Here is a 25,222-nt window from a genome sequence, read left to right as displayed (position 1 = left end):
ATGCCAGGTTAACACCTAATTCTCTCAGTGTTGTGGAGAAAGGGAAGGTTGTCTTGACAACAGTTTGGAATAAGTCAACTAGAAGAATCTATTTAACTGAAAACTGTCATCTTTGCAATTTCATAGAATGTGGATGCAAATTCTGTTTGTAATTTAAGTCAGTATCTCAGTAGACACTTCTTCAAAAAAATAATTAAAAAATAGATAATACATGGGGCTCCTGGCTAACTCAGTTGGTGGAGTGTGGGACTCTTGATCTCAGCGTTAGTTTGAGCCCTGTGTTGGGTGTGGTGATCTGTACACTTAAAAATGGTTAAAGTGGTAGATTTTATGTACTGTACTGAGATTACTTAAAATATTTTACAAAATAGATAATAAATAAGTACATAAAAATAGATTATGCAGTCATATGTTGCAAAAGCTACAAAGGTACAAAGGATACAACATAAAGTGCCTCCCTTACAAATAGGTCTATTGGGTATCACTTCCGGCCCCAGAAATCTCCTCCAGGGTCTTATTTCTATTATGTCCTTCCAGAGATAATAAATGAATAGAAAAGCAAAGGCGGGGATCCCTGAGTGGCTCAGCGGTTTAGTGCCTGCCTTTGGCCCAGGGCATGATCCTGGAGTCCTGGGATCGAGTCCCCACATCAGGCTCCCTGCATGGAGCCTGCTTCTCCCTCTGCCACTCTCTCTCTCATGAATAAATAAATAAAATATTTTTTAAAAAAAGAAAAGCAAAAGCGTATGTATCACTTGTTTTCTCTCTCTTTAAAATATAAATTGTGGCACATTTCTTGTTCTGAATACATTTTTCAATTAATAATGTTTCTGGAAGATTCTTGCATCTTAGCCCAAAAAGAGATGCTTCCCTTACTCTTTCTTTCTTTCTAAAAAGATTTTATTTATTTTTTTGAGAGAGAGAGAGAGCACACGCATGAACAGCACAAGCAGGGGAGGGGGGATGGGGGGGAGGAGGAGGAAGGGTAGAGGAGGGAGAAGCAGCCTCCCCACTGAGCAGGAAGCCTGATGTGGGACTCCATCCCAGGACTCTGGGATCATGACCTGAGCCGAAGGCAGACACTTAATGGACTGAGCCCCCCAGGAGCCCTTATTCTTTCTTTTTTAAATTGAGATATAATTGACACTTAAAAATATGTGAGTTCAAGGTGTACAACATATGATTTGATACATATACATAGTGCAAAATGATTATAACTAGAAGTTTGTCTCTTTTGACCCCCTTCACCCCTTCTCCCTTCCCTGCCTTTGCTGACCACGTCTGTTCTCTGTATCTATGAGTTTAGATTTTAAAAGATTCCAAATATAAACGAGAACTTCTCCATTTTTTCTAATGTCTCCCTTGTATTCCACTGTGTTGATGTATGATAATTTAGTTAACCAGTTTTCTATTGATAATTTCCTGTCTGTATTACTACAAACAATGCGCAATGGATAACTTTGCATATATGTCACCTTTCTTATGGTCTAGTATATTGGTAAATTATTGGAATTAGAATCACTGAGTCCAAAAGTAAGGTAAATTTTAAATTTTGATAAGCATTGTGAAGTTGTCCTCCACAGGGGCTGTATTAATGTAGTTTCCTACCAACAATGTGTGACAATTGCCTTTCTCCACATCCTCTGTCATGTATATTATCAAGTTTTCAAAAATTTTTATTTTATTTATTTTTTTAAGTAAACTCTACTCCCAATGTTGAGCTTGAACTCATGACCCTAGGTCAAGAGTTGCATGGTCTACTGCCTGACCTGGACTGGATCCCCTACCATATCAGATTTTTTTATTTTTGCCAACCCAGATGGGAAGATTGCATCCTAATGGTTTCTTTGAGGTGGAAGTGGGGGCAGGCAGCAGATCAAGAGCTGAATCTAGCTAGAATCAAGAGCTCTTCTCATTCAGAGCTCTTTCCTCCAGAACCTTCCACTGGGTGCACAAATAATAGTAGGCCATATGTTTACTGCATATATGGAGCAATGGACAGGTCAGGGGCAACTTGATGTGGATGGAATGGTTAGTCTGGGTTTAATTTACATCCCTCTTATTATAATTTGTTTGGACATTATTTTGCATTTCATTTCTTCATGTTTTGTGTATTTCTTTTCCTTTTATATACTGTGCAATTATATTTTTCCAACTGGTGATTGTTTGTATATGTCAAAGTTATTGACAGCTGTCTCCAGCTAACTTACTAAATTCTTTTTATGATAGTTCTTTCGTTGATTCTCTTGGGTTTTCCAGGCATACATTTCATATCATCTGCAAAAATGATAATCTGATCTCCTTTTCAATGTTCACATGGTCTTATTCCTTTGTCTTGTTGAACTGTATTGGCTAGCAGCTCTAAAACAATACTGTATGATAGCAGTGATAGTGGAGATCTTTTTTTTTTTTTTGTATTTTTTTTATTGGAGTTCAATTTGCCTACATATACATAGCATAACACCCAGTGCTCATCTCGTCAAGTGCCCCCTCAGTGCCCGTCACCCAGTCACCCTGTCCCCCCACCCACCTTCCCTTCCACTACCCCATGTTTGTTTCCCAGAGTCAGAAGTCTCTCATGTTCTGTCACCTTCACTGATATTTCCCACTCATTTTCTTTTCTTTCCCCTTTTCTTTCCCCTTTCACTAATTTTTATATTCCCCAAATGAATGAGACCATATAATGTTTGTCCTTCTCTGATTGACTTCCTTCACTCAGCATAATACCTTCCAGTTCTATCCACGTTGAAGCAAATGGTGGGTATTTGTCGTTTCTAATGGCTGAGTAATATTCCATTGTATACATAGACCACATCTTCTTTATCCATTCATCTGTCGATGGACACCAAGGCTCCTTCCACAGTTTGGCTATTGTGGACATTGGAGTGCAGGCATCCTGCCGTTTCACTGAATCTGTATCTTTGGGGTAAATCCCCAGCAGTGCAATTGCTGGGTCGTAGGGCAGTTCTATTTTTTTTATAGATATTTATTCATGAGAGACAGAGAGAGAGAGGCAGAGACACAGGCAGAGGGAGAAGCCAGCTCTATGCGCGGAGCCCGATGTGGGACTTGATCCTGGGTCTCCAGGATCACACCCTGGGCTGAAGGTGGTGCTAAACTGCTGAGCCACTGGGGCTGCCTGGGCAGTTCTATTTTTAACTCTTTGAGGAACCTCCACAGAGTTCTCCAGAGTGGCTGCACCAGTTCACATTCCCACCAACAGTGCAAGAGGGTTCCCCTTCCTCCAAATCCTCTCCAACATTTGTTGTTTCCTGTCTTGTTAATTTTCCCCATTCATTCTCACTGATGTGAGGTGGTATCTCATTGTGGTTTTGATTTGTATTCCCCTTATGGCAAGTGATGCGGAACATTTTCTCATGTGCTTGTTGGCCATGTCTATGTCTTCCTCTGTGAAATGTCAGTTCACGTCTTTTGCCCGTTTCATGATTGGATTGTTTGTTTGTTTGCTGTTGAATTTAATAGGTTCTTTATGGATCTTGGATACTAGCTCTTTATCTGATATGGCATTTGCAAATATCTTCTCCCATTCTGTAGGTTGTCTTTTAGTTTTGTTGACCGTTTCTTTTTGCTGTGCAGAAGCTTTTAATCTTGATTAAGTCCCAATAATTCATTTTTGCTTTTGTTTCCCTTGCCTTCACGGATGTATCTTGCAAGAAGTTGCTGTGGCCAAGTTAAAAAACGGTGTTGCCTGTGTTTTCCTCTCGGATTTTGATGGATTCTTGTCTCACATTTAGATCTTTCATCCATTTTGAGTTTATCTTTGTGTATGGTATAAGAGAATGGTCTAGTTTCATTCTTCTGCACATGGCTGTCCAATTTTTCCAGCACCATTTATTGAAGAGACTGTCCTTTTGCCAGTGGATAGTCTTTCCTGCTTTGTCGAATATTAGTTGACCATGGAGTTGAGGGCCCATGTCTGGGTTCTTTTTTTATTATTTATTTATTTATTTATTTATTTATTTATTTATTTATTTATTTGGTTCTTTATTCTATTCCATTGATCTATGTGTCTGTTTTTGTGCCAGTACTACACTGTCTTGATGATCAAGCTTTGTAGTACAACTTGAAATCCGGCATTGTGATGCCCCCGGCTCTGGTTTTCTTTTTTAATATTCCCCTGGCTATTCAGGTTTTTTTCTGATTCCACACAAATCTTGAGATGATTTGTTCCAACTCTCTGAAGAGAGTCCATGGTATTTTGATAGGGATTGCATTAAATGTGTAAATTGCCCTGGGTAGTGTGACACTTTCACAATATTAATTCTTCCAATCCATGAGTATGGAATATTTTTGCATCTCTTTGTGTTTTCCTCAATTTCTTTCAGAAGTGTTCTGTAGTTTTTTAGGGTATAGATCCTTTACCTCTTTGGTTAGGTTTATTCCTAGGTATGTCATGCTTTTGGGTACAATTGTAAATGGGACTGACTCCTTAATTGCTCTTTCTTCAGTTTCATTGCTAGTGTACAGAAATGCCACTGATTTCTGGGCATTGATTCTGAATCCTGTCACACTGCTGAATTGCTGTATGAGTTCTAGCAATCTTGGGGTAGAGTCTTTCGGGTTTTCTACGTACAGTATCATGTCATCTGCGAAGAGGGAGAGTTTGACTTCTTTGCCAATTTGAAAGCCTTTTATTTCTTTTTGTTGCCTGATTGCTGAGGCTAGGACTTCTAATACTATGTTGAATAGCAGTGGTGAGAGTGGGCATCTCTGTCGTGTTCCTGATCTTAGGGGAAAGGCTCCCAGTGTTTCCCCATTGAGAATAATATTTGCTGTGGGCTTTTTGTAGATGGCTTTTAAGATTCTGAGAAATGTTCCCTCTATCCCTACACTCTGAAGTGATAGTGGATATCTTTGTCTTGGTCCTGGGGTTGATATAAATAGTTTTACTTACCTCATTAAGCAAAATCTGGCTTCTGTGTTGAGATGGAGCTAAAAGGTAGAAGCAACCTAAGTGTTCACTGATGGATGAGCAAAATGTGCTATACACATGTGATGGACTGTTATTCAGCCTTAAAAAGGAAGGGAATACTGTCACAAACTGCAACATGGATGAACCTTGAAGACATTATGCTGAGTGAAATAAGCCAGCCACAAAAAGGACAAATACTGTATTATTCTACTTAGATGAAATACCTAGAGTAGTTAAATTCAGAGACAGAAAGTAAAGGATGGTTACTATAGGCTGGGAGAAGAGGGAAATGGAGAGTTATTATATAATTGGTACAGAGTTTCATGTTGGGAGGATGGAAAAATTCTGGAGATGGTGGTGAATGTTGCACAACTATGTGAATGTCCTTAATGTCACTGATCTGTACACTTAAAAATGGTTAAAGTGGTAGATTTTATGTACTGTATATTTTACCACAGTGGGACAGAGTGGATATTGAGATTTATCAGATACTTTGTCAGCATCTATAAAAAGGATCATATACATTTTCTCTTTTGGTCTCAAAGTATGGTGAATTAGGTTAATAGATCACCTAATATTGGCTCATTTTTGCATTTCTCAAATTACCCTTCCTAGATTATGGTCTAATTCTCTTAAAATGTTACTGGATTCTTTTTTTGATTTTATTTATTATAGTAAGTGTCACATAACATAAAAATTACCATCTTAACCATTTTCAAGTGTACAGCTCAGTGGTATTAAATACATCTGTAATATTGTGTAACTATCACCACTATCCAGCTCTAGAACTCCTTTCATCTTGCAAAACTGAAACTCTATACCCATTAAACAATAACTCCCAACTCCTTGCCTACCAACTCAACCCCTGGAAATCACCATCCTGCTTTCTGTCTCCATGATTTCAAACACTGTAAATGTCTCATATAAGTAGAATCATATAGTATTTGTCTTTTTGTGACTGGCTTATTTTACCTAGCATAATTATGTCTTCAAAATTCACCATGTTGTAGCATGTGTCAGAATTTCCTTCCTTTTTAAGACAGAATAACATTCTATTGTATGTGTATACCACATTTTGCTTATCCATTCATTTGTTGATGGACACTTGGGTTGTTTCCACCTTTTGAACATGGTTGTACAAATATATTTTTTGAGACTCTGATTTCAATACTTTTGAGTATATATCCAGAAGTGGAATTGCTAGATCATATGGTAATTCTATTTTTAATTTTTTGTGGAACTGCCATGCTGTTTTCCATAGTGGTTGTACCATGTTACATTCCTACCAACAGTGCATTGAGGGTTCCAATTACCCTGCATCCTAGACAATTGTGTTATTTTTCTATTTTTTGGATAGTAGCTATGACAATGGGTATGAGGTAGTATCTCATTATAGTTTTGATTTGCATTTCCATGATGTTTGGTGATGCTGAGTATCTTTTCATGTACTTATTGATTATTTGTAATCTTTTTGGAGAATGTCTATTCTGATCCTTTGCCCATTTTTCAACTTTTAAACCAGTTGGTTTGTTTTATGGCTTCTCTATGTATTTGGGATGTTAATCTTGTACCAGATATATAATTTGCAAATATTTTCTCACATTATATGGTTTTCCTTTTTACTCTGTGGATAGTGTCTTTTAATGCACAAAATGTTTGAGTTTTCATGAAGTTCAGTTTGTCTATTTTTCCTTTTATTGCCTATGTCTTTGGTTTCATATCTAAGAAATCATTGCCAAATTCATTGCCATGAATTCTTTGCCCTGTTTTCTTCCAAGAATTTTAGTTTTAGGTCTTGCATTTAGGTCTTTGATTCATTTTGAGTTAACTTTTGTACATGGTTTTAGATAAGGTTCAATTCTTTCCTTTGCAGGTGGGTATCCAATTTTCCAAGCACTATTTGTCAAAAAGACTGTAATTTCCTCATTGAATGGTGTTGGTACCTTGTCAAAAATCATTTGACCATATATGTGAGGGCTTATTTCTGGGTTCTGTATTCATTTATTTAGTTATTTTTTTAAAGTAACTAGGCCAAACATGAAGCTTAAACTCATGATCCCAAGATTAAGAGTCACATGCTCTACAGAATGAGCCAGCCAGGCACCCCTACTCCTCCATTGGCTTATATGTCTTTATACTAGTACCACACTGTTTTGATTACTATAGTTTTGTAGTAAATTTTGAAGTCAGGAAGTGTGAGTCCTCCAGCTTGGTTCTTATGATTTTATTTTTATTCTTTTAATTTTTTAGGTTTTATTTATTTATTCATGAGAGACACACAGAGAGAGAGAGGCAGAGATACAGAGGGAGAAGCAGGCTCCATGCAGGGACCCTGACGTGGGACTCGATCCCGGGTCTTCAGGATCACACCCCAGGCTGAAGGCAGCACTAAACCGCTAAGCCACTGGGGCTGCCCTCCAGCTTGATTCTTAAAAGCACTGCTGGATTCTATTTATTAATATTATATTCAGGATTTTAAGAAGTTGAAATCCATAAATGAGATTCTTCTGCTTTTCTCTCCCTCCTCCTGTCTTTTCCTTCCTCTTTTCCTCTCTCCCTTTTTTTCCTTTTTCCTTTTGTCCTGGGTCTTGTATGTTTTTCTCATGAATTCTCCATTATAGCTGCATTGTTTTTCTCTAACTTAGCTACATAAACATCACCAGAATATTCCAGCTGTATTTCCACTTATTCACAAAATTCTGAATATTTTCAGAATAAATATGAGTATTTACAAATTACTCAATGTATTCTGAATAAAAAATATATCCTCAGGGAAGATAGTAAGCTTTTCAAATGATGCTGCCATTTAAGAGTCCAGATGACAGGGTTTTATGTAATATTAATGCATTTAACAAACATTTGTTCATCACCTATGCATCAGGGACTATCTTAGACCTGGGGAATAAAAATATTATCAAGATAAGACTTTTGTTTGGTGGAGGCAGAGGAGTAAGTCAGTAATCACTAGACTACAAGATAGTGCTTTGAAAATATTGCCCATTGTGCACAGTGAGGGATAGCTGGGGAGTCTCTGGGAAGCCTTCACATCTGACTTCCCTCATCAATTCTTGTTTATTGTAATATATGTCTCTTTACCTAAGTTCAAAATTGGCATGTAGCCTCACATTTGGCAGAATCTCCCTTTTTGTGCTTATGTGTTGTCCTAGGATCCAAAGAATCTCATGTAATAGTTTGTACCTTCTTTGGCATCATGAACTACTTGGATAACCTGATGAAAACTTCAGAACCGCTTAGACTGTAAGTGGCCTGCCCAAAGCCACAGAGACGGTAAGTGATGGAGGCATCTAAGGATTGATTTATGGTGTCAAGAAACAAATTTACTGAGGACCTGCTGTGTGAGAACAGATACTGGGGAACTCTGGAAAATCTGAAGCAAAAAGAAAAAAAGAAAAAGAAAAAGAAAAAAAAAAAAAAAGAAAATCTGAAGCAGAGCTCTTCCGAGGAGAACTCAGAAATCCTTACGAGGAAACAAATGCCTTTGCCTTAATTATGTAGTGCAAATCCAAGCCACATAATGTGGCTCTTTCCTCTCCACACTGAACGTCTTTTAAGATTTCCTGTATCCAACCAGTCTTTATCTTTCTGCTAAGACTGCCAACAAGAGTGTCAATTCATGCCAACTGGGCCAATGTTAAATTCATGTTATTTTCATGTTTATGCTCACTTTTGCTTTGCATTTGTTCCAGGGAAGATTTGCAAGCTTCTGTCACTTTAAAATGTCTCCTGGAGTTACATTTTGTGAGATCTTGGGCTTCAGCACAATTCTCTGCCAAACTTAGTACAGAGTTGAGCCCTCTTGAGTCATGGAAACTGGGGGCGCACCATCTGCCTACCTTACAATGACAATGAATGCTGTATGGTGCTGATTATTTTCAGTTACTCTAACTTTTTGCTCTTTAGATATTTGCTTCTTGGAATCTACATCTCTAAGGAATTTACCTGTGTTTCATATTAAACATTTTTTCCCATTCAGAGGAATTCTAAATTGAAAAAAAACCCCAACTAAACCTACACACAATTCTGTAACAGTGTATTCTAAGTAAAATGTAATGCTAGAATACCATTCAAATTCTTTACCAGAGGATTAGCTACAATAGCCAGAGACTAATGTGGCTTTTGGAATACTTAAGTTTAGTGTAATTATAAATGTACATAAGCTGATGATTCATGAACTCTCAAATTATACATCTGCGTTTAATTTTATATTGAAGTGTTTTTAAACCCACAGAAAAAGATGTTACCAAATGTTTCTGGCTCACTCAGTTTTCTATTTTTAAAAATTCTTAATTAAAGGCAAAAACCCATCCAATACCTTCATATAATATTTGACGCATGGGAAATAAGTTTCTCATAATGTAAATACTTTGGGTTGAGGGAATTCAAGAAAATCTTGAATGTTTAACACAATGATTATTGCTACTTTTGCATTTCTTCTTAAGAAAGGCTACAGAACAAAGCATTGATTGACTTAAGATGGAAATAAACGTGACAAAACTATGGTGCAAATGGATAGGATAGGCTACTTCTGCTATCATCATTCTCCCATCTCAGCCGCACTACTTATTAGCATTCTGACTATGTAGGATTCTTCCCTCGCCAGAAAGGATCCTGCTGGAGTCAGAAATTCAACCAAGCATACTGCCACTGGGTGGCACAATTGGAAGTCTGTAAAAAGATCTGGGCTTTAAAAAAGGTCTTTCCCTCCCTCCTAAGGACTGAGATTTATAAACACAAAAGCTGTTGCCCAGTGTGATTGCTTTTTCTTGGGGACTGTTTATAAAAGTGAGGAAGTCTGTGGCCTTTCAAAGAGTATGGATTTCATGTTGAAAGTCTTGGTGTTTTTATTCTACATGAGATTAACTGGAGTATTTTTTAGTTTGTCTTCTTTTTGATCTGGGGAGTGCAAGGAGTGGAACAAGAGGCATATTTTGGACAAGGTTACAGGCTTATTTGCAGAGAAAAGTGGCTATCACTTTTATTCTCTATACCTAGATGTCTTTTTCCCCTGGTTCCAAAGACATTTTTTTAAAAAATTTACTTAAATTCAATTTGCCACCCAGTGCTCATCTCATCAAGTGCCCTCCTTAGTGCCTCTCACCCAGTCACCCCATCCCCCCACCCACCTCCCCTTCTGTAACTCTTTGTTTCCCAGAGTTAGGAGTCTCTCATGGTTTGTCTTCCTCTCTAATTTTTCCCCACTCAGTTTCCCCTTCTCCCCTTTCACCATTTCCTATATTCCACATATGAGTGAAACCATGGGATAGTTGTTTTTCTTTGATTGACTTATTTCACTCACATAATACCCTCCAGTTCCAACCATGTCCATGTAAATGGTAGGTTCTCTTTCTTTCTTTCTTTTTCTTTCTTTCTTTCTTTCTTTCTTTCTTTCTTTCTTTCTTTCTTTCTTTCTTTCTTTCTTTCTTCTTCCTTCCTTCCTTCCTTCCTTCCCTTCTTTCTTTCCAAGATTTTTAGTTTTTTATTTATTTATGAGAGACACAGAGAGAGAGAGAGGCAGAGACATAGGCAGAGAAAGAAGCAGGCTCCATGCAGGGAGCCCAATGTGGGACTTGATCCTGGGACTCCAGGACTATGCCCTGGGCCGAAGGCAGGCGCTAAACCTCTGAGCCATCCGTACTCATTCTTTCTGATGGCTGTGTAATATCCCATTTATACCTATATGTCTAGTGCGGTAGGTTCTGATTGTGTATAGCTATTTAAATTTAAATTCAAATTCATTAAAATAGAATAAATTAAAAATTCAGGCCTGAGTCACAGTGGCCATATTTCAATCACTCAATAGTCTCATGTGACTAGTAGTGAATATTTTCTACATTTCCATCATCCCAGGAAGTTCTATTTCCTGCTAATATCCTTCTCTTACCATCCTTAAAAGAATATTCTTAAATGAATATAGAAGTAATGGATGTTTTGTTTATGCTCCCCAAAATCGTTGGGAAGTGTTACTCACTAGCACTGATTGTGCAGTTTGAACCAATGCACATTTGCTTAACATTTGCTCACCGTTAAATAGATCCATTTTGTAATCCTGCAATTTTGTGTTACCAAACTTTAAGAGCTAGGGTTGATTAATAAATGCACTGCATGATATGTTTGATTGACTCAAAGTTATCTTTATTGTTGTTGTTGAAGCTCTACTCCCAAGATGGGGCTTGAACCCTGAGATCAAGAGTCACATGCTCTACCAATGGATCCAGTCAGGTACCCTCCAAAGTTATCTTAAAATTGAATTTGCATAGTGTGTATTATAAGAATCAGCTCAGAATCTGTATCACTACGATTTTGATAGTTAAATGTCATTATTCAGTGATTCCTAATCACTGCATCTATTACTATGTAACGTGGTGTTTTTCTTAAGGTGTTGTCTTTCCTTTAAAAAAAATTTTTTTTTTTATTGGAGTTCAGGTGTTGTCTTTCCTATTCTGTCATAGCTACTGTCCATCTTGCTGCTATTACTGCTGCTTCTTTTCTTTTTAACCTTAGGTGTTTCATTTCAGCCACGCAGGGAGGGCTGCTCATCTTCCTCAACCTTTGACTCTTCACTACCTCTAAGGGAACTGCTTGAACTGCGCTCCCACCTTCCCCATCTGACACTGGTCCTCAAGCTCTGGCTCCCACTGAGGATATCACATTTACATGCTGGCTGACGGATAATTTGCTTGTCGAATATTTGTGGCAACGTTCAGAAGTTTTGATTACATTTATATGCTGGCAAGGCAGCTTGGTGGAAAATGAAAATTTCAGGCCATTGTGTCCTTCTCTGGACAGTGTGTGCTTGTCTCCAGGTGGCTGATGTTGAGTGGATGGTAGAGAGATTTAATTCTATAAGCTGTTACTGAACTTTTTTTTTTTGTTTGTTTTTGGGCCAGGCCCTGTGTTTGCTAATAAGGGGTAAAAAGATGTGTTATAGGTATAGTCCTTGCTTTTGAGGGATTCAAATACTAGAAGTGAACACACAAACCCATATTAAAAAAAAAAAAGAACTCAACAACAAACCTCTGGACATTTCATTTTGCCAAGAAGTTTTGAAACTTGGATAGTTTGTGTGGAAATTGGTTGGGTGTTAGTGTATGTGATTTGATGAAACAGGTTTCACAAGATGTATGGGAAACCAATCTATTTTTTTAATGCTCATGACATCTTTCTCTAGAACAAGGGTTATTCAACTTGACTGCACATTAGAATCTCTTGAAGAGATTTTAAAAAATACTGTTACACAGTACTGACTCCTTGAGCAGTGGTTCTAAGTGTGGTCCAAAGACAAACAGCATTAGCAGACGTTGGGAACTTATTATAAATGCAGATTCTCACGCCCTACCCCAGACCTACTGAATCAGAGACTGGGTTTGGGGCCCAGCAATCCGTGTTTTAACAAACCTTTCAGTGATTCAGATCCTCGTGAAATTTCAGAACCACTGCTCTAGAGATTCTGATTTAATTGGTCTGGGACCTGGTCAAAGTTTTGGTCTTTTTAAAAGGGTTTCCAGGTGATTTTCAGGTGTGGACGGATTTGAGAACCCCTGCTCTAGGAGAAAAGTTGCTCAAACTTCCCTTTTGATTTGAAACTGTTCAGGTTGGCATGGCAGCAGAGAACCAGTTGTTTCAGCTGTCCTTGGATTGTGGTCAAACTGTCAGAAAGGGATTTTCATACTTTTAAAGTGTGTGAGGGGAAGAACACACTCACTTGAGACTAGATGTAGAGCAAAATTTAGAATTGTGGGAGCAAAATTGACCAAAAACCCCATTGGGAAATAAGCCCTAAACTGAAGCAGACCAGTGCTACTTAAATGTTCACACAGATCACCTGGGATCTTACGAAATGCCGATGCTCAGTCAGTAGGTCTGAAGCAGGGCCTGAGATTTTTGCATTCCCATCAAACTCCCAGGTGATGCTGATGCTGATGCTGCTGGCTTGGTGGTTTTCAGTTATAAGTTAGAAATTAAGACTGAGGTCCAACCCCAAATCTATTGATCCAAGATCTACATTTTAATAAGATCCCTATTGGCCAAAGGTATTCTGTACTCTAAGAAGAAAAAAAAAAAAAAAGAAAAGAAAAAGGAAAGCATTCCAATCTCTGGAAGATACAGCCTTGAGATGAATTTTGTTGTGCATGGATTTGTTTTGTATCCTTCAGAAAAGAAGGAAGAATGAGGTGTAATGATATACTCGAGATCTTGAAGTTGTTGCCTAATGTGACATAAACAATTATTAAGAAACAATTAAAAAAAAGATTTTATCTATGTATTTGAGAGGGAGAGAAAGAGAGAGAGTGAACATGAACAGAGAGTAGGGGCAGAGAGAGAGAGAGAGAGAGAGAGAGAGAGAAGCAGATTCCTCGCTAAGCAGGCAGCCCCATGTGGGGCTGGATCCCAGGATCCTGAGATCATGACCTGAGCAAAGGCAGCCACTTACCAACTGAGCCACCCGGGTACCAAGAAACAATTTCTTAAAAAGAAATTAACTATGTTAACTATGTGAGGTGATAAATGTGCTAATCACCTTGATCTCGATAATCATTCTACCACGTGTTTACATATCAAATCATCCCTATGATCCAGCAATTGTACTATTAGGTGCTTATCCAAAGGATACAAAAGTACAGATTTGAAGGGGTATATGCATCTGATGTTTGTAGAAGCATTGTCAGCAATAGCCAAACTAGGGAAAGAGCCCAAATGTCCATCAACTGACGAATGGATATAGAAGATATGGTGTGTGTATACACACATGTACACAGACACATTCACACACACACACACACACACACACACACACACACACAATGGAATATTACTCAGCCATCAAAAAGAATGAAGTCTTGCCATTTGCAGCAATGTGACTGGAGCTAGAGTATATTATGTGAAGTGAAATAAGTCAGACAAAGACAAATACCACATAATTTCACTCATATGTGGAATTTAAGAAATAAAGCAGATGAACATATGGGAAGGGGAAACAGAAAAAAAAAAAAAGAGAGAGGGAAACAAACCGTAAGAGACTCTTAACAACAGAGAACAAACTGAAGGTTGATGGAGGGAGGTGGGTGGGGGATGGGTTAGATGGATGATGGGTATTAAGGAGGGCACTTGTTATGATGAGCACTGGATGTTGTATGTAAGTGATGAATCACCAAATTCTACCTCTGAAACCAATATTGCACTGTATATTACCTAACTAGAATCTAAATAAAAATTTTAAAAAACAAATCATGTTTACCCTTTAAATATATTAATATTATTAATAATTAATATTATCAATATTATCATTTTAATCAACAATATTAATCATTCCTCAAAGTTAAAAAAATACTTTTTGGATCTGTGGTTTAGTCTTAAAAAATTTCACCTTGAGACAAAAATCCCTTGAAGGTTTGCTAAATAGTAAAAATGACTAAATTGAGTTAGATCCTTGATCTAACTTTTTTTGAAACTGCTTCAGAAAATAATGTGAGGGGCACCTGGGTGGTTTGTTGGTTAAGTTTCTGCCTTTGGCTCAGCTCAAGTCATGATCCTGGGGTCCCGTAATCAAGCTCCGCATCAGGCTCCCTGCTCAGCGGGGAGTCTGCTTCTCCCTTTGCTTCTGCCTGCTGCTCTCCCTGCTTCTGCGCTCGCACTCTCTCTCTCTCTCTGTCAAATGAATAAATAAAAATAAAAGAAAAAAATAATGTGTTCGGTAGGACATTTTATCAAATAGACAAACTCAGAAGATATTTGAGTGAATTAGAAAATTTAATTTATTTTATAATAAAAATGGCGTATTATTTAAGCCAAAAGTGTGGCATATTAAGATGAAAATTATTTAAGCTAAATGAAGCGAGAAATTTCAGTATTCCTATACACCACATTAAAATATTAAAACTCCAGTAGTGAGGCAGCAAATAAAAAAAGCTACTTATTTCACATTACATTAAGCATTTTGTTAATAATTTGAGGGTTTTCTTGGATAGATTTCTACTAGCTTCTACTGAGAAGAAATACTAATGTCAAATTATTTTAGAAACAAATATATCATATATGATTTTCTTTAGTGAATATAACAGGTTAAAAATCTGTCTTACTTTAAGTGATTCATACATCTTAAGGCTAAAACATACAATGAACTTAATGCATTTTTGTTATGTTTACTTAAAAAAATCCAACTATAATTATTGAAACCATGGGACTTTTAATATAACAACTTCACAGCATTTAGAGCTGGCAGAGATCTTAGATGTTGAATCCAATCCCCTCATTTTATAGATGAAGAAACCGAGAGCCAGAAGTTTTCGTGCATCTTGCAAAGTCTCAGAGAGCTGGGATTGAGTTGAGGGGGCTGAGGCTGAGAGAGGCAGAAAGGGCTTTGAGTGTCGCGCTAAGGAGCCTGTTGGGCCCCTAGGGCACGACCTCTCACTCCCAAGGAGAGCCAGCCCTCTCTCCAGCACAGAAATCATGCTCTCAAGCACCACCTTTCAAGACCAATGTGGAAAATCACATTAAGAGAACAGAACGCCACATCTGTTTGGCTTTGGACCCACAAGAATTATAGAAATCACCTCTTCTTTGCCCACCAATTATGGTGATTAAATTATTATAAAAAAATAGGACTTGAAAGAGAGGGAATGCTATGCTGTTTCATAAGATGATGGCGGAACATAGAGCTGCTCTCCACCTTCTCTCACCGATTTTTTTTAAAGAAATTCAAAGCAGAGATCTAATTTGCTAGTCCCAAGGTTATATTATCTGCAGCCTGTCTAATTCCAGATTTTTGTATAATATATATTCAGTAAGCAGACCTATATGAACCTTGTGTATTTGGATAAATGCTGTTGATCCTTGACAATGTAATGGTTGATCTAATTCATAGGAATATTTTTTTGAGGTCAGTTGACCTCAAAATATGGGCCCTCACTTACATCTTGGCACAGTTAACTAAAACCCAATAGAAAAACAAAATAATGTACGATTACAGTTTCATTTTACTACAAAAAAGAAGCAATAAAACATTATTTAAAAATACTGTAACAATAAATCAGGAGGAGGAATGATTCAACCTTTATCTAGTTAACGTGCAAGCATTTTAATGTAGAGGGACTGTTCTCTTTGGTATCCTAACTTTGCCGTATGTAAAAATATATGAACACCTAATAAATGTATACGTGCCTGCTGATTAGGCTGTTTAACACAAATATTTGCATTGTTGTTGAAGATGAATAGGAATTGTATATTGTGCTGGAACTTCTATGAGTCAATAAAAGAAAAGGATTGATATAAATAACCAGTTTTGCCTCCCTGTGGCCAATTTCTCGCTTTCTAAAACCTTATGGAAACAATCCAAAATATACACATATACATACATATTTAAGTTAATGCTATTGCAAATAAGAATTTGAGAAATGTGGACCTGATTAATGTTAACTGGATTTTATAATATTTTATGCACAAGTGTTCAAAAATAAAGTTTAAATAAATGCAAAGAAAAATACCCATTTAATTTACATTGGCAATAAAAGTGAAATAAAATAAATATAGTTTTAATATAAAATCAGGCAATCTTGTTAATAAGGGAATAAATAGCTCAAAAGAACAGCTGCTTTTTTATGAGTCCAATACTGGCATTCAAAACGCTATAATTCAGCTCAAATGTACAAATTAAACATTGTTACTGTAGGACCTAATGATAGCAAGAGTAAACATAGGGCTTCATCCTGTTTTCTTTATCTAGAAGTCTTCTGTTACAGGTACGATCTCAGTGTCAACCTAAATAAAGAGTTAAACTGAGGAAAGTTTGACTTACCAGAAAAATGAGTTTATTCTTGAATAGCAGAGGAACTGCAATTCAGAAAATGCAAACTGGAGCAGCTACACGCGACAGCTCTGAGGGATAGGGGGTGGCTGTGCTTACGGAACGAGGAGTTGCAAACAGGGCGAGGAGGTCCAACCGGACCCCAAGCAGTCAGTTCATCGGCTGGAGGACTGGGAGAGATTCTTGGTAGCTATTCATTGGCCTGGAGGTAAATTCTGGTTTTCTGTAAGTTAGGGATTTATGGGAGATCAGTCTCTTCAGTTCTTTTTTTTTTTTTTTAATATTTTATTTATTCATTCATGAGAGACACAGAGAGAGAGAGAGAGAGAGAGAGGCAGAGACACAGGCAGGGGGAGAAGCAGGCTCCATGCAGGGAGCCTGATGTGGGACTGGACACAAGCGGAGAGCGAAGCAGGCTCCATGCAGGGAGCCCGACGCGGGACTCCAACCCGGGTCACAAGGGTCACGCGCGGGGGGGGCGGGGGGGGAAGGCAAGCGCCAAGCCGCTGAGCCACCCAGGCTGCCCTGTCTCTTCAATTCTTAAGTTGTATTCCCGAGGGTGCATGCATGGGATTCTTGATTTCATATCCTCTGGTACCATTTTAATTAGCAATAATCGCACCTTGGATAAACCTCACTTGCTTACGGTACTGCCACTGCGCAAAGCTCCTCTAGTACCATTTTAATTAATTAATTAATTAGTTTTTATTGGAGTTCGACTTGCCAACACATAGCATAACACCCAGTGCTCATCTTGCCAGGTGCCCCCCCCAGTGCCCGTCACCCGGTCACCCCAACCCCCCCGCCCACCTCCCCTTCCACTACCCCTTGTTCATTTCCCAGAGTTAGGAGTCTCTCATGTTTTGTCTCCCTCACTGATATTTTCACTCATTTTCTCTTTCACTCTTTATTCTCTGGTACCGTTTTAGATTGAAATCCTTTCATACCAGTCTTACGGGGGGAAAAATATAAAGGTGGCGGGGAGGTGTCTAAAAACTTTGTTTTGGGGATCCCTGGGTGGCTCAGCGGTTTAGCGCCGCCTTCGGCCCAGGGCGTGACCCTGGAGACCCAGGATCGAGTCCCGCGTCGGGCTCCCGGCATGGGGCCTGCTTCTCCCTCTGCCTGTGTCTACCTCCCTCGCTTCCTGTGCTTCTCAAGAATAAATTAATAAAATCTTAAAAAAAATAAAAATAAAAACCTTGTTTTGTGACCGGAGCACATGGTTTAACCATCGTCAGCGTAAACGGGTAGCGAGGCGAGGGTGAAGGACCAGAAATCGCGTCTCTTCAGAAAGAATAGCACAGGAACTGCAGTCGGGGAACCACACGCCGCAGCAAATCCCCCGCCAGGCCCGGAGAGGGTTTGGGGGTGGGGTGGGGGCGGCTCTATTTATAGGCAAGGAATACAAAGCCGGGCAAGGTGGGCCAGAGGCCAAGCAGGAAGCTCATTGGCGTAGGGAACCGGGAGATATCCTTGGCGGACGTTCATTGGTCAGGAGATGAGGCCCCGTCTTCTGTGCCTCACGTGGTTGGAGGAAATCGGTCTCGCGATGACGTTCGTTCCCGCCCCCTCCCCCCAGGACGCATGCGTGGGACTCTCGCTTCCGGGACAAGGAAGCCGTTTCCGGCAGGTGTCAAACGCCCTGTCCTAATCATAGACACCTAGGCCTGGAGGATTTGTGAGAATCCCATCTAATGACCAGCACGTAGAAGGTGCTCCACTTCACAAGTAAGCAAAGAAATGACCATTTAAACAAGTTGTTATGGGGGCACCCGGTGGCTCAGTGGTTGAGCGTCCACCTTGGGCCCAGGGCGTGATCCTGGAGACCCGGGATCGAGTCCCCCCACATCGGGCTCCCCGCATGGAGCCTGCTTCTCCCTCTGCCTGTGTCTCTGCCTCTCTCTCTCTCTCTGTGTCTCTCATGGATAAATAAATAAAATTAAAAAAAGAAACCTCACCAAGTTGTGTTTTCACCCTATTAGATAGTTCCTCGCCCCAGCCCCCCACTTCCGGCAACAAATGCTAATGTCCAGTGTTGGTGAGTGTGGGAAGATGGAAGGAAAACCACTTTCCTCCCCAATTAGTGGAGGCGTCTTTCTGTTCCTTTCCGAAGTACAGTCTCGCAGTGGTTATGGAAAACTGCAAATTCGTTCGTTATCTCTTTCACGTAGGAAATCTCTAAGAAAATGAGGGGCATGTGCAAATATTAATTTTTTTATAAGTAAAAAAAAAGAAACAGTACAAATATCCATTAATTGGGGGGTAGTAGATAAATTATACCTGTACCATGGAATGCTGCAGAGTTAGTCAAACATTGTGGAAACTTTATTTGAATGGAAACATTTTCATGGTATACTACGACGTGTGGGGGAAAAACAGGCTGTATGGTAGTAGATCCTATATGATTCTGGTTTTTTTTTTTTTTTTTTTTTTTTTTTTAAGATTTTACCTATTTATTCATGACACAGAGAGAGAGGCAGAGACACAGGCAGAGGGAGAAGCAGGCTCCATGCAGGGAGCCCGAGGTGGGACTCGATCCTGGGTCTCCAGGGTCATGACCTGGGCCGAAGGCGGCGCTAAACCGCTGAGCCACCCGGGCTGCCCATATGATTCTGTTTTTGATAAAAACATAGCATTTGTAGAAACAAAAGGCTGGAAGTATATGCACCCAAGTGTTCAGTGTATAGTGATTGTCTCTGAGCGGTATATTTCTAATTTTCTTCATTGAGACTTTTTCATATTTCCCAAGCTTGCAATGTGCTTGTCAAATTACATAATCAGGAAAAAAATACGGCTTTCAAAATAGTGTAGCTTTGCCAGTCTCCTAAATTACAGAGCTATGAGTTGCCACTCTCATCTGAAAATGTAACCTGGTCTTCAAAAAAAAAAGAAAATGAAAATGAAAATGTAACCTGGAATATTTAGCATCCCTCTTGTAGTGAAGTTCAAGGCAACTTCTACAATTCACTTTCAGGGCCTCTCTGGTTCTTCACATTGGAACACAATGCTGGATTCACACCGAGGCTTCCTCATCTCCAGGCTTTGTGGCATCTCTTCTCCAGACTTTTGCTCGCTCTTCTTCTCTGAGTCTCCTCACACAACGTCCTAGGATAAACCTACTTCCCACTACTGAACAGGGTTTGGAGGACAACCTTTTATTTCCTTCAGAGTTACTTGCTTCTCCCTGGGGACTTTCTCGGTAGCTTGGTCCCAGCAGTTGTGAGCAGTAGGTACTCAACCCAAAGCGGAGGAGTAGGTATTTAACCCAAATCTGTTGTCTTCCTTTTGAGCTTTCCTGGTGTGATACAGTGAGGAAGGTGCCCCTGGGAAGGAATTTGCTGACATGTTGAGGACTCCTGAGGTGACTTCATGGAGTTGAGTGGATGGTGACTCATCTGTTTGTATCTCTCAGTAGCAATGCTTTCCCAGCCTCTCTTAGGTTCCTTTGCATTATTAGCCTTTACAGTGAATATCAACTCTCTGCTTGACTTATTTTAAAACTTTATGATTTTAACCGACTTTGTCCTGGGCTGTTGTGATTTATAATAAGAAATAAATATTTGGTCCTCATCTTGTTTCTGGCATAGAGCTCCCAAAACTTTTGGAATTTCTTAAGTGATGAATGTGATACAAATGTCTTTGTGATGTTCATTAGGTGACTTTGGGAAAGACCTTAAGTCATCTAAGGATGGGGTCTGGTTGCCAGGGGGACCAGTGTTGTAGTTAGAGGTTTGTTTATTTATTTATTTATTTTTAAATATTTTATTTATTTATTCATGAGAGATACATAGAGAGAGAGACAGAGACACAGGCAGAGGGAGAAGCAGGCCCCATGCGGAGGACTCGATCCTGGATATCCAGGATTGCGCCCTGGGCCAAAGGTGGTGCCAAACCACTGAGCCACCTGGGCTGCCTTATAGTTAGAGGTTTAGATTGAGTTCAGTCACCAATAGCCAATGATTTAATGCCTAAATAATAAAGCCTTCATACAACTCAAATGGATGGGGTTCAGGGAGGTTCTAGGTTGATGAACTAACTTGTGGAGATTTGGGGAGGGTGGCATGCTCAGAGAGGGTGTGGAAGCTCATGGCCCTTTCCCCATATCTTGCCCTATGCATCTCCTACCTGGCTCTACCTGGCTCTTCCTCTTATAACAAACTGGTAATCTAGTAAGTAAAGTGTTTCTTTAAGTTCTGTGGGCCAATCTAGGACGTTAATGAAACTCAAGGAGAGGTACTGTTGAAACCTTTTTTTTTTTGTATATTTTTTTTATTGGAGTTTGATTTGCCAACATATAGTATAACACCCAGTGCTCATCCCGTCAAGTGACCCCCTCAGTGTTCCGTCACCCAGTCACCCCAACCCCCTGCCCACCTCCCTTCCACTACCCTTGTTCATTTCCCAGAGTTAGGAGTCTCTCATGTGCTATCACCCTCACTGATATTTTCCACTCATTTTCTCTCCTTTCCCTTTATTCCCTTTCACTATTTTTTATATTCCCCAAATGAATGAAACCATATAATGATTGTCCTTCTCCGATTGACTTTCTTCACTCAGCATACTACCCTCCAGTTCTATCCATGTTGAAGCAAATGGTGGGTATTTGTCATTTCTAATGGCTGAGTAATATTCCATTGTATACATAGACCACAGCTTCTTTATCCATTCATCTTTCGATGGACACCGAGGCTCCTTCCACAGTTTGGCTATTGTGGACATTGCTGCTGTAAACATTGGGGTGCAGGTGTCCTGCCATTTTACTGCATCTGTATCTTTGGGGTAAATCCCCAGCAGTGCAATTGCTGGTTGTAGGGCAGCTCTATTTTTAACTTTTTGAGGAACCTCCACACAGTTTTCCAGAGTGGCTGCACCAGTTCACATTCCCACCAACAGTGCAGGAGGGTTCCCCTTTCTCCACATCCTCTCCAACATTTGTTGTTTCCTGTCTTGTTAAACTTTCAATCTATAGCCAGTGGGTCAGAAGTATCTGTAACAACCTGGACTTTCAGTTGGCATGAGAGGGGCAGTCTTGTGGGACTGAGCCCTTTACCTGTGGATCTGATGCCATCTGTAATAGATAGTGGGAGAATTGAGTTGAATTGTAGGACACCCAGCTGGTGTCAGAGAATTGCTTGGTGGTGTGGGAAAACCACCCCCACACATTGGATCTGGGGACAAAACCATCATTCAAGCATTCATTTATATACTTATTGGCTGATTGATTGATGAGATAATACATTGCCTTGTCAACTAATTCAAATGATACAGAAGTAAATGTTGCTTCCTCCTCAGAAGTCACAACTATTGTTATGGTATATGGGAATCTATCTAGGTATTTGTCTGTATATCTGGCATGTTGTGTGTGTGTGTGTGTGTGTGTGTGTGTGTAAATGGATGTGACATGTCCAGATTTTGTTTCTCAAAAAATGGGATCATGCTTTTCTGCAGGCTTGCTTTTAGTCAGCCATTCTGGTGCTCATAGCTGTTTAGATAATTGCAATAATGGAAAAAGCAGTTTTTCATTATTGCAACCAATGCTGCAGTGAATACCCCTATATGATATCTTTGCACCACCTGTGTTAGAAAGCCACTCTCTCCTGGCTCGAGCTGCAGCCAGGCTAAGTGTCATTAATTGTGATAGTTGCTGCTTATGTTCACAGTCAGCAGAAACCCAACTGTCAAACTGAATATGAGCTGTAATAGTTATCACTTACTGAGTGCTCTCCATGTGCCTACTGCCTACTTAGGTCCCCATTTTGCCAAGGACAGTGAGGCTGGGAAGGGATATGGGTTATCCTTCATTGACATCATACAGGCCATCACAGTGTGACAATACTGCCGGCTTTCCACTCCACAACCTTGGCTCCTTTCTGAGGCTACGGCTTATTTCTAGGTGAATTGGTATCCCCCAGGGCAAACACCCAAATCAGAAGTTTTTCTTACTCACAGTGGCACATAATTCTAAAACAGGTGGGAAAAAAAATGGTATCAGTACATGCAGATACAATTTTATAGTCATAAAAAGGGTTTTATGAATAGTACAAGATGTGAAAATGATGACTGAAATTGGCATCTGGTAGATGCCAATTTTGGCTTCCTTGTTCTCGTGGTATAAGTGTAGCTCTGAAGTTTGCCTGTTCAGATTATAACCACCCTTGTACTTTTTCTTTGAACTTAATGGTTTGCCGTTAAACTTAGAGCAGTGTTACCTGAGAGATTACCTCTTTGCCAATAAAGAGATGGATGTCAGATGCCCTTGTTCCTCCTGCAGCCCCCTCAGCCATGGAAGGGGTGTAGCTATGACACGATGTAATTTCAGGCTCCTTCTCAACCTGGCATATCAGGGCTACCACAAATCAGGTGGGTTTGGCTGAAAGCTTAAATTTGTCATCTCTAGATTTATTAAAATCTCTCAACATATTTGTTGGGCACTGTGTGCCTGGAACTGTGCTGGGTCCCAAGGGTTCAGCTGTGAATGATACAAGCTTGGTCCCTGATCTTATGGAGGAAGACAATGATTGAGTATCTGATTCCAAATAATACTGACTACTACACAAAGAAAAGCAGGGCCGGGGCGCCTGGGTGGCTCAGGGCCCTGGGATCAAGCCCTGCATTGGGCTCCTGGCTCAGTGGGGATTCCGCTTCTCCCTCTCCCTCTTCTCCTCACCCTGCTCATGCTCTGTCTCTCTCAAATAAATAAATAAAATCTTAAAAAAAAAATGCAGGGACTATAAGAGCATACTACAGAGGCAGTTAACTTGGTCTTGGGGGTACTCTTCCTTAAACTGAGCCTTAAATGATCAGTGGGAATTGGCAGGTAAGGAGGGCAGGGCCCAAGGGTGGCTGCTCCAGGCATAGGGAAGAGCCCTGCAGTGGTGCTGAAGGCAATTCAGGAAACATGGAGAAACCTGGTGTGACTGGAGCCTCGGAATCCTGGAGGAGAGATGTGAGTATATGGGGACATACTCAGGGTGAATCAGGCAGTCCTTACGGCCTCAGAAGTGATTTGAGTCTGAGGCAACAGGAAATCCTAGAAGGATTTTAATTAGTAACTTAAATATATTTGCTTTTTTTTTTTTTAAAAAAAAGAAAAACATGGGACTGAAGTGTAAGATAGAATGTTTACATGGTTTAGTTCCTTCTTTTAAAAATCTTGATATTTTTATATTTTATTTTTTAAGATTTTATTTATTCCTGAGAGACACAGAGAGAGGCAGAGACATAGGCAGAGGGAGAGACAGGCTCCCCGTGGGGAGCCTGACCTGGGACTCAATCTCAGGACCCTGGGATCATGACCTGAGCTGAAGTCAGCTATTTAACCACTGAGCAACTCAGATGCCCCAATCTTGACATTTTTAAAAGATTAATTTAATATTTTAGAGATAGAGAGAGAGCATGAGCATGGGTTGTGGGTAGAGGGAAAGGGAGAGAGGCCATCTCAAGCAGACTCCCTGCTGAGTGTGGAGCCTAATAGAAGGCTCCATTCTATGATCCTGGGATTATGACCTGAGCTGAAATCAAGAGTTGGATGCTCAACAGACTGCTCGACCCAGGCACCCCTAAAATCTTATTATTTTATTCTTTTTTAATTTTTTTTTTCTTTTTTAATTTTTGAGTGAGCTCTCTATGCCCAACATGGAGCTCAAACTCATGACCCTGAGATCAACAGTCATATGCTCTACTGACTGAGCCAGCCAGGTTCAACTAGTTCCTTCTTATTTTGGCACCGTTTGAAGAAAAAAATTTCAATTTGGAATTTCCTAAGTACCTGTTCGGTTGAGCACAATATATAAGCTGCTGTAGTGCTTGCAAATACTACTAGTAACCTGCCCTAGAGCACTTATCTAGTGCCAGGCTTGATATTTTTGTACTTTACAAATATTCAACTCATTGAATTTAGGTATTATTTGATTTAGATGTTCCTGTGATCCCCATTTTACAAAGGAGAAGACTGAGGTACAGAGGTGAAGTAACTTGTCTAAGTTAGTTAGCAGTGGAGCTGGCAGGTGGCACCACTGTCCCTGCTCTAGTGGTGAAGGGCTTGGTCCTTTCCCCCAAAGAGCTGACAAAGCTGTCTGTTCCTTGCCAGGTACCAGCGCTGCCCCTTCTGGTCCAACCCTACTAACTTCTGGGCCAGTTCTTTCCTGGCTGTGGTGGGAATATCAGGACCTGCATCATCATCCAAGTAGGAGGCCCTTGGCTAGTCTTCTAGAATCTGCAGTTAGTTGAGGCTTTTTCTATTCACTGCTTGTGATGGTTAATTTTATGTGTCATCTTGGGTGGGCCGCCAGATACCTGGTCAAACATTACTCTGGGTGTTTCTTTGAGGTTTTTTTTTTTTTTTTTTTTTTTTTAGGTGAGATTAACATTTAAATCAGTGAACTCTGAGTAAAACAAATTGCTCTCCATAGTTGGATGGGTGGGCCTCATCCAATCAGTTTAAGGACTATATAGAACAACAACAACAA

The 25,222-nt window shown here is 39.8% G+C and overlaps 1 protein-coding gene and 1 long non-coding RNA gene across 2 annotated transcripts in view; one reads left to right on the top strand and one right to left on the bottom strand.

The window, feature by feature from the left end:
• Positions 1-16,356: 16,356 nt before the first annotated feature.
• On the bottom strand, positions 16,357-18,185 carry LOC144288283 (uncharacterized). The gene is made up of 2 exons (XR_013356243.1): positions 17,953-18,185; positions 16,357-16,977 (listed from the first exon to the last, which is right to left on the bottom strand). It is a non-coding gene; the product is annotated as an uncharacterized LOC144288283 (long non-coding RNA).
• Positions 18,186-18,350: 165 nt separating this feature from the next.
• The window catches only part of CREB5 (cAMP responsive element binding protein 5), a 494,841-nt gene continuing 487,969 nt past the window's right edge, over positions 18,351-25,222 (top strand). The window contains exon 1 of the mRNA XM_077856412.1: positions 18,351-18,482. The gene's annotated coding sequence lies outside the window, so the exon portion shown is untranslated. The remainder of the gene's footprint in view (positions 18,483-25,222) is intronic.

Source organism: Canis aureus, chromosome 18 (assembly GCF_053574225.1).
Source record: "Canis aureus isolate CA01 chromosome 18, VMU_Caureus_v.1.0, whole genome shotgun sequence".
NCBI classification, from domain to species: domain Eukaryota; kingdom Metazoa; phylum Chordata; class Mammalia; order Carnivora; family Canidae; genus Canis; species Canis aureus.
Note: the sequence above shows the minus strand (reverse complement) of the source record. Positions and strands in the feature narration are given on the sequence as shown.